The following is a 13411-nucleotide window of genomic DNA, read 5'->3' as shown; positions in this document are numbered from 1 at the left end:
GGCCCTCCCGAGCTTGTGTGTATCAGCTGATGACTCTTTTGAACTGAATTCAGGAAATGACACAAAAATGATTTGCGCAATAAAATCAGGAGAACGAAGACTCTGAAGTCTGTACATTTGTAGAAAAATAACTAGAGTTGGTGAAGGTGGGGGAAGTAGCCATTACCAGAGGGTCATTTGTGAATAAATTTGGGCTGAATGGAAAGATCCCCGAAGAAAACCAAATGCCCTGAATCCAGCTCTTCCTCACTACGACCCATTCCCCCCCAGGTGCCTTCATTCTTCAGGTTGTGGGGATCAGAATTTTGAAAATCTTGAAGACCATGTACTCAAACCTACGTATTTCAGGATGAGGACAGAGAAAAGCAACGACTTGCAAGCCGTCCAGTAGAGGGGTCTTTCCTTGAGCCCGGGCTTCCAGACTCTAGTTCCAGTGCTCCTTTCATTATCTACACCACTGCAGGCTGGGCAGCGCGGAGTCCCGGGCCCGGCCAGGTTCGCAGGGTCCACCAGCTGCACGTTGAAGGCCCCTTCCTCGCCCCGCCCCCGCTCCTGTGGGATTCCCTGTCCCGCCCCCTTCCCGCGCCGGGCGGGGTCGCTGCGCCGCCGCTTCTCGCGCGCTCGCGGGGTCGCGCGGACGCGGGTCGGGCCGCGGGTGCGGGGAGGTCGCCCGGCCGCCCGCGCCGCCGCCCCTTGCCTGACGCACGGAGGGGCCGGGACGCGATTTGCCGCGAGTGGCTGGAGTCGCCGCCGCCGCCGCCGTCCAGGGCCGCTCCGCCCCCCAGCCCGCCTTCCTCCCGCCTCGCCCTCCGCCTCCGTCCGCGCCTCGCTCGCGTCCCCGCGTCCTCCCCACCAACCCCGGAGGTGTCGGCCGCCCGCGCTCGCGCCAGCGCCAGCGCCAGCCAGGTGAGTGTGGCCGCCACGCGGCCCAGGCGGCCCGGGCGGGAGGAGCGCGCAGGCCCAGCGGCCGGGTAGCGGGCGCGGGCGGGTGGAGGCGGTAGCGGTGGCGGCGGCGGGCCCGGCTTTCTTCCTGGGCTCGGGCCGCGCGGCTGAGGGAGGGGCGCCCGTGTCCCCGCCGCCGCCTCCACCGCAGACAAAGCGCCTGAGGTGGGAGCCCCGCGGGCGGCCTCTGCCTCCGCGCTGGCTGCCGGGTGCGGCCGCGGCCCTCAGAGCCCGGTCGCTCTGGCCCCCTCCCCCCCAAGCGCCCTCGTTCATTAATGGGTGAAAGGGACCCGCATCATGCAACAGGTTTGGGCGTTAATCCTTATTTTCCGGCGGGTCTCGTCTTCCCGGCGTGCGGGCACCACATGCGGCGGCGCCCGGCCCCGGGGACGAGCCCAGCGACCAGCTCCGGCGGCCGGCTTCTTTGTGTGGCCGGTGACCAGCCTTGCCCGGTGGGTGGGGGACTCCCGTCCCGAGGCCCCCGGGGCTCGGGATGCCTCCTGGATGCCTCCCTCGCGGCGTGGGTCTTGGCTTCCCCCGGGCCTGCCGGATGTTAACATCCCTCCAGCCTTTGGAGGAGTCACAAAGGGAAGGAAGAGGGTTGGCAAGGATTTGTGGTTATGTATTTATTTTTTATATGTTAGGTAGACTGATAGCAGAAAGGAGCCGCAGTCTGGCCGGCTCGTGAGGGTGCGGGTGGGATTTCACCGTGGGATGCACGGTTTGGACTCGCTGCTGCTCTGACAGCAAGTGGTTTTCTTGGTGCTTTGACATCTTTCTCTCATACACAGATAGCGTATCGCCCCAGAAGTTGGAAGTGCTGTTGAGGGAGTAACTCTGTAGCAGCCGTTTGACAGGTCATCTCTTCCTGCACCTCTTAATGCACCTATTTCTGTGATAAATACACCCGTTACACATCGTGGCATAGGTTAAATTAAAATTGCCACTGAAAATACCCCCATTTTGGAAAATGTTAATCCATATGGTTTTCTTTGGCTTGATTTTGGCGTATTTTGTTAGATGTGAACACTCCCCCCCCCCCCCCAAGCCCCAAGGAAGAGTACATAACAAAGCACAATTTATTTTTGTTCACATACCTTGGTCATGGTGTTACCTAGCTGGTTTCATTGGTATGCTATTTTAGTATAACAATACTAAATGGAAGGAAAATATCTTACTTTTGCTTTGAGCAATAAAATGCTTCTTTGTTCTAGAACCAGGAAGCTTTTATACATAATACTTTCTGTGGACAAAAGTTGGTGACTCTCTTTACCCCATGACCCAATATGTGAAAAAATTCCCAAATGACTTAGCATTACACAACTCTATAGATTGTTTTTCTATCCCAAACTCCAGGAAGTCATTTTGCTGTGTTTTTATTCAGGCAATCTAGACTAAATTTCGTCTTAAAATTTGGGCCTTACTCTATAAATTTCCCAGCATTAGGGAATGAGTTGATTATATTTAAATAGTTTGCTAAGCATTTTGAGCCCTGAGAATAATAATAAGAAAGAGTAATGGAGATTAGAAGCTGGTGATGGATTTAGCAGAGTGACAGCAGATTGGAACACGGAATGTGGTAGAGGTTGCAAAGTTCCATCTACTTGGGTTTTAGTTGATCAGTGGCAAGGACATATCTGAAAAGTAAATGTCCAGTAATTAAAAAGGCAGAAAAGGGTGTAACATTTTGGCTTATCCCACCCCCCTCCCCCACCCTCTGGTGTACTCTGTAAAAACTCCTTGAAGCTCTTTCTACTCCCTAAAAACAAACTTGCTATTAATAGGGACTTTACTTTTAAAGAAATAAAATTATGCCAAATTAATCTGATCCATGGAAAGTTTTTCTAACATGATTAGTAGTTTTACTTTACCCAAAATACCGTTCATCTTTGTAACATCGAACTTCAAAGAGCTTTCATAGCTGTTCCAAGATACAGGAACAGCCTCTTGAGAAAAGTAGCACTTTGAATAATGAAAAGGAACAGAAACTTACATTTCTATAATAGTTTTCTTTTATAGAGATATAATTCATATACTGTAGAATTTACTCTTTTAACGCATACAATTCTGCGGTTTTAGTATACTTATAAGGTAGTGCAAAACATCACCAGTTCAAGAACATTTTCAATTGCTGAAAAGAAACCCTTATACCCATTAGCTATCACTCTCATTCCTCCTCCCCAGCACTTGGCAACCATTGATCTAGTTTCTGTCTAGAGATTTGCCTGGACATTTCATATAAACAGAATCATACAAATATGTGGCCCTTTGTGTCTTTTACTTAGCATCTTAGTTTTAGGGTTTATTCACATTATGCATGTATCACTACTTCATTCCTTTTTATGGCTGAATAATCTTTCTTGTATGTATATGCCACATTTTGATGATTATTTCATCCATTGATGGACGTTTGGGTTGTTTCCACTTTCTGGCTATTATGAGTAATGCTGCTATGAACATTCATTTACAAGTTTTTGTGTGTGCACATGTTTTCAGTTCTCTTGGGCATATACTTCGATGTGGTATTGCTGGGTCATATGATAACTGTTTAACTTTAGGAATTGCCAAACTATTTTCCATAGCTGCTGTAGCATTTTACATGTCCACTAGCAAAGTATGAGGGTTCCATTTTCTCCAGTACTTGTTAATGTTGTCTTTTTGATAATAGCCATCCTAGTGGGTGTGACGTGGTATCTCATTGTGGTTTTCATTTGCATTTCCCTAATGGCTAATGATGTTGAGTATCTTTTCATGTTCTTATGGATTATTTGTTTATCTTCTTTAGAAAAATGTCTAATTTATAATAGCTTCTAACTTTGTGTTTTCACGTGTATTTTCTATTTCGTCTTCGAAATAATTCTGTAAGTTAAGTTTATCCCTATTTTACTGCTGGGAAGCTAAGGTGCAAAGAGGTTAAATAATTTGCTTGTTTTTTAACCTTACAGAGTTAGTAGGAGGGTTTGAATATAAATTCAGGTCTTCTAACTCTACTTCCTGCATTCTTTTTACCCCAAGAGGCATACAGAAGTTAAATTGTGTTTGCAAATTTGCTTGGCTAATCATTGGCAAAGTGGGGGGAAATAAATAAAAGCAAACCAAACAACAAAAAGCAGGTAGTCATACTGCCTGATACTCATCAGATTTTACTATTTTCTTAAAAAAATATTTTAGTTTTTTTTTTTTTTTTAAGATTTTATTTATTTATTTGACAGAGAGATCACAAGTAGGCAGAGGGGTGGGGGAAGCAGGCTCCCTGCTGAGCAGAGGGCCCGATGCTGGGCTCAATCCTAGGATCCTGAGATCATGACCTGAGCCGAAGGCAGAGGCTTAACCTACTGAGCCACCCAGGCATCCCAGATTTTACTATTTTTAAATAAATTCTTTGGGTTCTCCTATCCTAAGAAATTAGGTAGGATTTTCACATTTCCTCTAGGGAAGCAGTCAGAACAATTAAACCTAGTAACCCACCTTATTGGTGGCATAGCTAATCCTAGAACCCACTCTTCACTGAGACATCGTGTTTTATATTATCCTGCAGCTTCCGTGTTCTCTATTTTTCCACTGATTTATTCACTGTATCTTAAAATAATTGAATAATATAACATTTTTCATAAACACTAAAATTCTGGGTGAAACTGAAATTAACTTTTATTTTTGAGCAGGGCAGTTTGCCAGTTTCATTTCGAAGTACAGGATAACTAAGATACGAATTTCAGTTTTTATGTGGAACTCTGTATCAGACATAGGTATACGAAATTATCAGCTCTTTAGAGGGTAGGTAGAGGCATATGTTAATTATTTATCTTTGCAAGTCCATTATCTGACATAGTGCCCAGTACTCTGAATACAAATGAATTTTTTTAACCTGCCCCCCCCAAAAAACCCAGCAAAAATTATCTAGTACTCTTTTTTAGAAGAAAGGCAGTACAAATTCCAGAAAAAGAATGTATTTCTTACCCCTGACACATGACCTAAAAATATAATAAATGATAAAAATTAGAACTTGATTTAAAATTCAGCACTTATGGAAGGAAGTAACTGTTGTTCCATCCTGTGTTTTAAAAGATAGGCTCTAGACGGGGCACCTGTGTGGTGCAGTTGGTTAAGAGTCCAACTCTTGGTTTTGGCTCAGGTAGCGATCTAGCCCTGTGTTGGGCTCTGTGCTCGTCTGCTTAAGACTCTCCCTCTCTGGGCCCCTGGGTAGCTCAGTGGCTAACTGCCTGTCTTTGGCTCAGGTCATGATCCCAGGGTCTTGGGATTAAGCCCCACCTTGGGCTCCCTGCTCTATGAGAAGCCTGCTTCTCCCTCTCCCACTCCCGGTGCTTGTGTTCCCTCTCTAGCTGTGTCCATCTCTCTCTCTCTGTGTCAAATAAATAAATAAAATATTTAAAAAAATTTTTTTTTAAAAAGAAAGATTCTAGCTCTCCTTCTGCACCTGCTCCTCGCCCTGTGGACACATACTCTTTCTGTCTCTCTCTCTCTCTCAAATAAATAAATAAATCTTTGAAAAAAAAAAAAATAGACTCTAGGGATGCCTGGCTGGCTGGCCCTGTTGGTAGAGTATGTGACTCTTGATCTCCGGGTCCTGAATTCAAGCCCCATGTTGGGCATAGAGTTTACTTAAAAAAAAAAAAAAAAAAAGGCTCTAAGTACCTGGTGGCTGGCACAAGTGTCTATTAGCTCAGTGCCCATACATAGGAACTACACCCTGAATGTTGGTTAAATAAGTGAATGTCCAATGAGTGAATAAAAGGATTAGTTTTTATTGTAGCATGTAGAAGAGATAACAGCAAATGAGTATTTAGGCTGTGCTTTTCATTTGTATATTTTAATAGCAAACATGATACATGTTGATTATAAAAATTCAAATAATATGTGGGTATATTCAATAAAAGCTGAAAATCTTCTTTACTTCTGGTCCCCTTCCCTTCCTTCACCCCCAAGATCATTCCTGTCCCAGGTAACAATTGTTAAAAGTTTAGGATTTATATTTCCACTTGTGTCTTTGGTTTCTGTGTGCATATGTATAAATATGCATTTACAAATCTGGCCATATTATATACATACATTCACAATGGTTTTTCCTTTACAAATAGGATCATACTACACTTTTAAATGAAATATATTAAGCATTTATAGTCACAAATGATAAATGTAATATTTATTACTATTGCCTGGGTTTGGTATCAGGATTAAGCTTACCTCTAAGAATGAATTGAGAAATATTCCTTTATTCCCCCGTGCTTTAGAATAGTGTAAAAATATCTGCCCTCTAAGCATTTATTAGAAATTCCTGGATAACCTTGGGAGAGGGAAGAGCTCTGAGGCAACCTTTCAAATTTTTCTTGTTTTTATTTGGTCTGTTAAGTTTTGGTTCTTATTTTCTGTTACAATTTTGGTGAAAGAATCCTTTAAAACTTTCTAGGCCATTTAGAGTTCGAGTTTAGTAGACCATGATTTGTAAATACTTGTATGGTTTTGAGGCAGCTTAGTAGGGAAAAGTAGTGGTGTAAACACTTGATTTAATCCGCTTTATGATTTACTAGCTTTGTGACTTTGGACAGGTTAATAATTTCTCTCAGTAAAATGGGATAAATATACTCACTTTATAGGGTAGGTATTAGGAAAGAGATTAGTATATGTTCAGCATCTAATAGGAGTTCAGACTTTTAATTTTTTTCTTTGTATGGTCATCAGTGACAAACATGAGGTATTGGGTTCTGCTGTTAGCATGCTGCTTGGTGTACTGGAAAGAGCATTAAGACCTTGGAGTTTTAGCCTGTGTCTCACGGTTATTAGCCATTGGCTTTGGACAAGTCTGTTTAGCTTCTGTTTCCTTACCTATAAAAAAAACAGTAGGAAAACTAACACTTGTTGAGCACCTATTCTATATGCATTTAGACAGTTTACAAATCTTAACCTCATTTAATCCTTTCAATAACTCTATCAAATAGAGATGACATTTATTTCCCATCTTAACAGTCAAAACAAAGGTGCAGGAATTGGATTTTCTGACATCCATTTAAAGGTACTGCCCACCCTCTACGCCTGTCCATGTTTGTTCAGTCTACTCGGTACAGCTATCCTCTCTTGGGGATGAGAGGGTGTGCCCCTGCGTACAGGGAATTCCAGATGAGCATACTGCAAACTGAAAGACCAAATTTATTAAAAAAAACAACAACCCCAAACTGAACCAGTATAGGATGAGACTACTTATTTATTAATGATTCCCATTAATAAAATACAAATACAGGATGGTTAATGTATCCTAATGCATATACTTGAGAGTAATAATTTAAGTTTTTATTATTATTATTTTTTAAAATTTATTTGACAGACAGAGATCACAAGTAGGCGGAGAGGCAGGCAGAGAGAAAGGGGGAAGCAGGCTCCCCGCTGAGCAGAGAGCCCAATATGGGGCTCGATCCCAGGACTCTGGGATCATGACCTGAGCTGAAGGCAGAGGCCTTAACCCACTGAGCCACCCAGGCGCCCATAATTTAAGTTTTTAAGTACTTGTGTTGTTCATTTACAGAAATTACAAATTCTTGGAAAGGAGTAGAGAAATGCATTATAATTCATTGTCTACTTGCAGACTTGCAGAGTCATTTAAAAAATGAACCTACCTTTGTCAGCTGGTGTATAAAGAGCTATTGATTATGTCCTTGAAAGGTAGTCAGTTGTATTGTATTTCCTTTGATAGGGTTTGCCAAAGCTTTTGCTCTGAGTTTCATTTTATTTGATCAGAGGCAATGATATTGATTTGGCTTTTTTGCTAGCTTTGTGCTAGGGATACTAAAAATAAAATGCTGTTAGGACATTACAAATTAAATTGTGATTGAATAATAGTATAGAAGGTCACGAAATTCTGTCTACTGAAGCTTCATTTATCATTTTTATTCTATTTGGTAGGAGTGGGAATTCCTATGTTTAGTTTAGAGAATTTTTATCAGAATTAGGTTTGAGTTGTGCTATGTAAATTCTCATTGATACTGAATTTTTCTTTTTGGCAGAATACAGTACAAAGTGTCATGAGCTCTATGTGTTGGAAAATATGGTTCTCCTCTTCAAAGAGTTTATACTCTTAGGGAGGCACTGAAGGAAGAAACAAAGTAAAAGGACAGAGTGAGTTCTTAAAGCTTGTGCCTGCTTTTTGGAAAATCAATTTTGCTGCATTGGGTTTTTGTAAGGTACCATATGTATCGCCTGATGGGCCCTATCACAAACATCCCAGTTCTTTGAAAACTGGTAGTTGTTTATCTTCTATATCTTTTGCATTTTATAGTGTTCTCTCTCTTTTAAAATTTTTTTTTTAATTTTAATTTTTTTTAAAAGATTCTATTTATTCATGCTACAATAAAAACTAATCCTTATTTATTCATCATTCATTCAAGAAGCAGGCTCCTTGATGAGCAGAGAGCCTGATGCGGGGCTTGATCCCAGGACCCCAGCTGGGATCATGACCTGAGCCGAAGGCAGAAGCTTTAACCCACTGAGCCACCCAGGTGCCCCCCCCCGTTTTTTTAAAAGACTTTATTTATTTGTCTCAGAAAGAAAGAGAGGGAGCGAGTGAGCACAGGCAGAGTGGCAGGCAGAGGTAGAGGGAGAGGGCTCCCCGCTGAGCAAGGAGCCCAATGAGGGACTGGATCCCAGGATGCTGGGATCATGACCTGAGCTGAAGGCAGCTGCCCAACCGACTGAGCCACCCAGGAGTCCTGTTCTTTTTGTTTTATAAAAATTCCTCTTTGGTCTAAGTAGATAGAAGTTCCTCATTGGAGTACCTTTCTGTTTTATCTCCAGGACTGTGGACTGGGTTTTCCTTTTTGTGATGGCTACTAGAAAGCCAAAGCCAGATTTGTGGCACACTCCAGAGCAGGCATAGTGATTTTGTGCTCTACTTTTTTTTTCTTTTTCTTGGCACCATTTTAGTGTATTCTTTATTCTTTTGCTTTTACTTTAAAAATTTATTAACTTTTTATAGTTCACATATTCTTGTCTCAATCATTTTCAGAACAAAATAGTGGTGTATATGTAAATAAATATACATGAAATCCATGGAAGAACATATCAAGGCAAACAGATTAATATAGTAGAGACCAGATGTGGCAAATAGGTTTTATTCATGGGCTAGCTTTGATTGATGGTGGCTTTGTGGAACATTGCATTACGGAGTAGTTGGAGGCAGCATGCAGATTTAGTGGGAAAGACCACTCTGATCACTGAGCAGTTTTGTTGTTTTGGGTGTGGGAGTAGTGATAGCACGGGTGCCTCTATTTGCCATCCCTTTTATAGAAAAAACATACAGCATACTGAATAGTACAATAAGTAGGTGGATTTTTATGTTTAGAGCTAGGTTTGGCTGGAAAAGATGTAGATTTGAGGAACAAGTTGGTGAATTTTTGAAACTGGCAGTCAGATTGGTTCATCTAGAATACAGTGTCTCTAGTGCATTAAGGAAAAATTAGGTCGGTGGAAAAATTGAGGAATGGAATGTGATAGCCTTAACAGGTAGATGGAGGTGATTAGACTTTTTTATCTCTTAAAATTCTAATTAATTCCTTATATTATTTCCAGTGGTTTTGCTTTAGTTCAGGTCTTTGTCATCCTTTTAATTTTAAAAGTTAAATTATTTTTTGAGTAGCTAATGCATTCATATATTTCAAAATTAAAAAGGTACGAAAGGACACATTAAAAACTCTTCCTTTTACTCCTGTTTCTCAACTACTGAGTTTTCTCCTCCATAGGGTCAACCAGTATTATCAGATTTGTAAGTATCTTTCCAGAAATATTTTCTGTATACATTTGTGTTTTCCTGTCCATTTTACACAAATAAATATTTCTGTACCTATATATGGAACTGTTTCTTCCATACTATATACAATATTCTGTATCTTACATTTATCATTTCTTAGAGATTTTTTTCATATCAGTACACAAGGAATTTTCTTCTTTGTAAAAAAATAAACCTTTTGGGGCGCCTGGGTGGCACAGTTGATTAAGCCTCCAACCCTTAGTTTCAGCTCAGGTTGTGATCTCAGGTTGTGGGGTTGAGTCATCAGTCAGGCTCCATGCTCAGATCAGAGTCTGCTTAGGACTCTCTCTCTCTGCCCGTCTCTACCCCCCATCCCAGCTCTCTTTTTCTAAAATAAATAAATCTTAAAACCAAAAACCTTTTGCTTTGGAATAATTTCAGATTTACAGGAAAGTTGTGCAAAACAGTACAAAAAGTGCCTATATATAACTCACCCACTTCATTTCCTCAAATGTTATTATCTTACTGTGGTACATTTATCAAAACTGGGAAACTGAACATCAGTACCTTATTGTTAACTACACTGTAGACTTTATATGGATATCACCAGTTTTTCCATTAATGTCCTCTTTCTGTTACAGGATTTCATCCAGAATACCACATTGCATTTATTTATCTTGTCTCCCTAGTTTCCTCTGACAGTTTCTCAGTCCTTTTTTTTTTTTTTTTAACTGTCTTGAGGAGTGCTGGTCAGATAGCCTACAGAGTCTCTCTCAACTTGGGTTTGTCTGATGTTTTCCTCATGATTAGAATAGGGCTATGGCTTTCTGAAAATAATACACAAAGTTGAGTTGCTTTTCTCATCATGTCATGTGAGGGAATACTTGATATTTCTGTGACATTACTGGTGATGTTAACCTGGATCACTTGGTTAAGGTAGTGTTTGCCAGTTTTCTTCAATGTAATGTTACTATCTTTTTTTCCCTTTTTGTACTTCATTTTTAAAAGTGAGTCACTGAATTCAGTCTGCCTTCAAAGTAGGAGGGAGAACTAAAGGACTTTCTTTTAAAAAATGTAATACCCTTGGGGGTGCCTGGTTGACTCTGGGTGGGGAGTTCGAGCTCCAAGTTGTGTGTAGAGATTAAAATGTAATACTCCTGGGGTGCCTGGGTGGCTCAGTCAGTGAAGCATCTGCCTTCAGTTCAGGTCATGATCCCAGGGTCATGGGATCAAGTCTTGCATTCGTCTCCTTGCTCAACAGAGAGCCTCCTTTTCCCTCTGCCTCCTGCTCTCCTTGCTTGCGATTTTCCCCTCTCTTTCTCTGAAAAAGAAATAATAAAATCTTAAAAAAAAAAAAAGTAATACTCCTTAAATGGATGTACTATATATTTTATTCAGTTATTTTCCTGTTGATCTATATTTAGATGATTTAACATAACAGTTAAGAAAACGGGCTCCAGAGCTAACACTACCAATGATCAAATCTTGGCTACATGTTAGTTACGTGATCTTGGGCTATTTTTACTTGGCCTCTCAGTTTCTTCATCTTTAAAATGGGGTTGTTAATAGCACATACCTTATAGTACTGTTGAGAGAATTTAATGAGAAAATATGCAAAGTGCTTAAAATAGTGTCTGCTGCTATATTAAGTGCTAGATAAGTGTTTGCTATTATTCACTTTTTTGTCCTTACAATAATACTGCAATAAGTAAGTTTGTATATGTTATTTCGTACACGGTGGTGGGGCAGGTGAGTATACCATATGATAAATTTCTAGAAATGCTTACTTGCCTTTGTAATTTTGATAGATCTTGCCAAATTTGCCTCCCATAGAAGTTATAGTGTTTTGCATATTCATCAGATACATGAGAATGCTGAGTTGTTCTAATAACAACGAAAAAAGATATGAGAGCATCTGTGTTTCTGTATCCATGTTATCAAATTATTTGATCTTTGCCAATTGATTGGTGCCTACTTTTATTATGAAATAATTTGAGCATCTTTTTTTTTAAAGACTATTTATTTATTTGACAGAGATCACTAGTAGGCAGAGAGGCAGGCAGAGAGAGAGACGGAAATAGGCTCCCTGATGAGCAGAGAGCCCGATGCAGGGCTTGATCCCAGGATCCTGACCTGAGCTGAGGCAGAGGCTTTAACCCACTGAGCCACCCAGGCGCCCTGAGCATCTTTTTATTGAGCCATTTAAGAGTTTAGATTTTGATGCTCCTTGTATTGTAACCTGGACTTCATCAGCTGGGAAATGATAAAAAATGTTGATGGTGGAAATAATTATAATTACTAGGTAAGGAATAATTTGTACCTGGGAAAGACTGTGGTTGCAAGAAGTGGGTCATTAGTGGGTCATTAAGTTGCCGGCCTCTCTTCTGGTGTGATAGTGGGGTGTCTTTGTAACTGTTATTTAAAAAGCTTTTTTTTTTTTTTTTTAAAGATTTTATTTATTTATTTGAGGGTTGGGGAGAGCATAAAGAGAGAAGCAGACTCCCAGCTGAGCAGAGAGCCCTTCACGGGGCTTGATCCCAGGACCCTGGGATCATGACCTGAGCAAGAAGGCAGAGGCTTAACCAACTGTGGCACCCAGGCCCCTGTTTTTTAAAAAGTTTTAAGAAGGGTTGCCACCATCCTACATTTGCAGCTAGAAATGAAGGAAGCTGTAGGGGTGCGGGTTGGAAGGAAAGGCTGCAGTTGCATTAAAGTAAGACTGAAAGTTAATCAACCTGACACATTTTTTTTATGATACTTATTTTTATGTTGCATAATAATTAGGCAGAAATTAAAGTATTTTGTTATTAGTTGTATATTTATAATTAAATTTTTTTTTAGATTTTATTTGTTTATTTGACAGAAGGATACACAGTGAGAGAGGGAACACAAGCAGGGGGAGTGGGAGAGGGAGAGGCAGGCTTCCTGCCAAGCAAGGAGCCGGATGCGGGGATCGATCCCAGGGCCCTGGAATCAAGACCTGAGCCAAAGGCAGACGCTTAACAACTGGGCCATCCAGGCGCCCTTGTAATTAATTTTAACATCCAGTTTTAGGAGTTTTTCTTTATTATTGCATTCTCTGGTATGTATAATCATGGTCAGTTTGTAGTTCTTTTTCTGATATCATGTATTTTTTTTTTTAAAGGTTTTTATTTATTTGACACACACAGAGAGAGGGAGTACAAGTAGGCAGAGTGATAGGCAAAGGGAGAAGGCAAGTGGACTTCCCACTGAGAAAGGAGCCTGACTCGGGACTCTATCCCAAGATCATACGAACATGACCTGAGCTGAAGGTAGCTGCTTAACTGACAGCCACCCAGCGGCCCCTCCGATATCATATATTGTGTACTGTTAAGTGGTTATGGTTAACTGCCCCCCTCTAATCCCCCAACCCCACCACTAACTACAGTATAAAAACCAAAAGTGTTGAATCTTACTTTACGTAACCTGGATGGGCAGGGTAGTGGGCTTGATGGCCCTTTGCTCTTTTCCTTTGTTGAGTTTCATATTTGGAGTTCATGAGCTTAACCTAGCCCATCTTGAAGGACACAGACCCTTTCCACCAGACAGTCCCCGCTACACACTGGAGGCTCTAAGAACTCTGAAATACGAGAACAGATTAGGGGGGATTGGAGGGGAGAAGAGATACAAAATGACCACCATTCTGAGAGAAAGAAAGAAAGATAAAGAGATACCAAACGAGGAGAAGGAAGTAGA

General features: G+C 41.1%; 1 protein-coding gene across 5 annotated transcripts in view; it reads left to right on the top strand.

The window, feature by feature from the left end:
- Positions 1-654: 654 nt before the first annotated feature.
- SESTD1 (SEC14 and spectrin domain containing 1) overlaps positions 655-13411 on the top strand; it is a 137118-nt gene continuing 124361 nt past the window's right edge. For all 5 annotated transcript variants that reach the window (XM_059394255.1, XM_059394253.1, XM_059394254.1 and 2 more), the window contains exon 1: positions 655-906. The gene's annotated coding sequence lies outside the window, so the exon portion shown is untranslated. The remainder of the gene's footprint in view (positions 907-13411) is intronic.

The sequence above is a fragment of the Mustela nigripes genome, chromosome 3 (genome assembly GCF_022355385.1).
Source record: "Mustela nigripes isolate SB6536 chromosome 3, MUSNIG.SB6536, whole genome shotgun sequence".
NCBI lineage: Eukaryota > Metazoa > Chordata > Mammalia > Carnivora > Mustelidae > Mustela > Mustela nigripes.
This window is presented reverse-complemented; position numbering and strand designations above follow the sequence as displayed.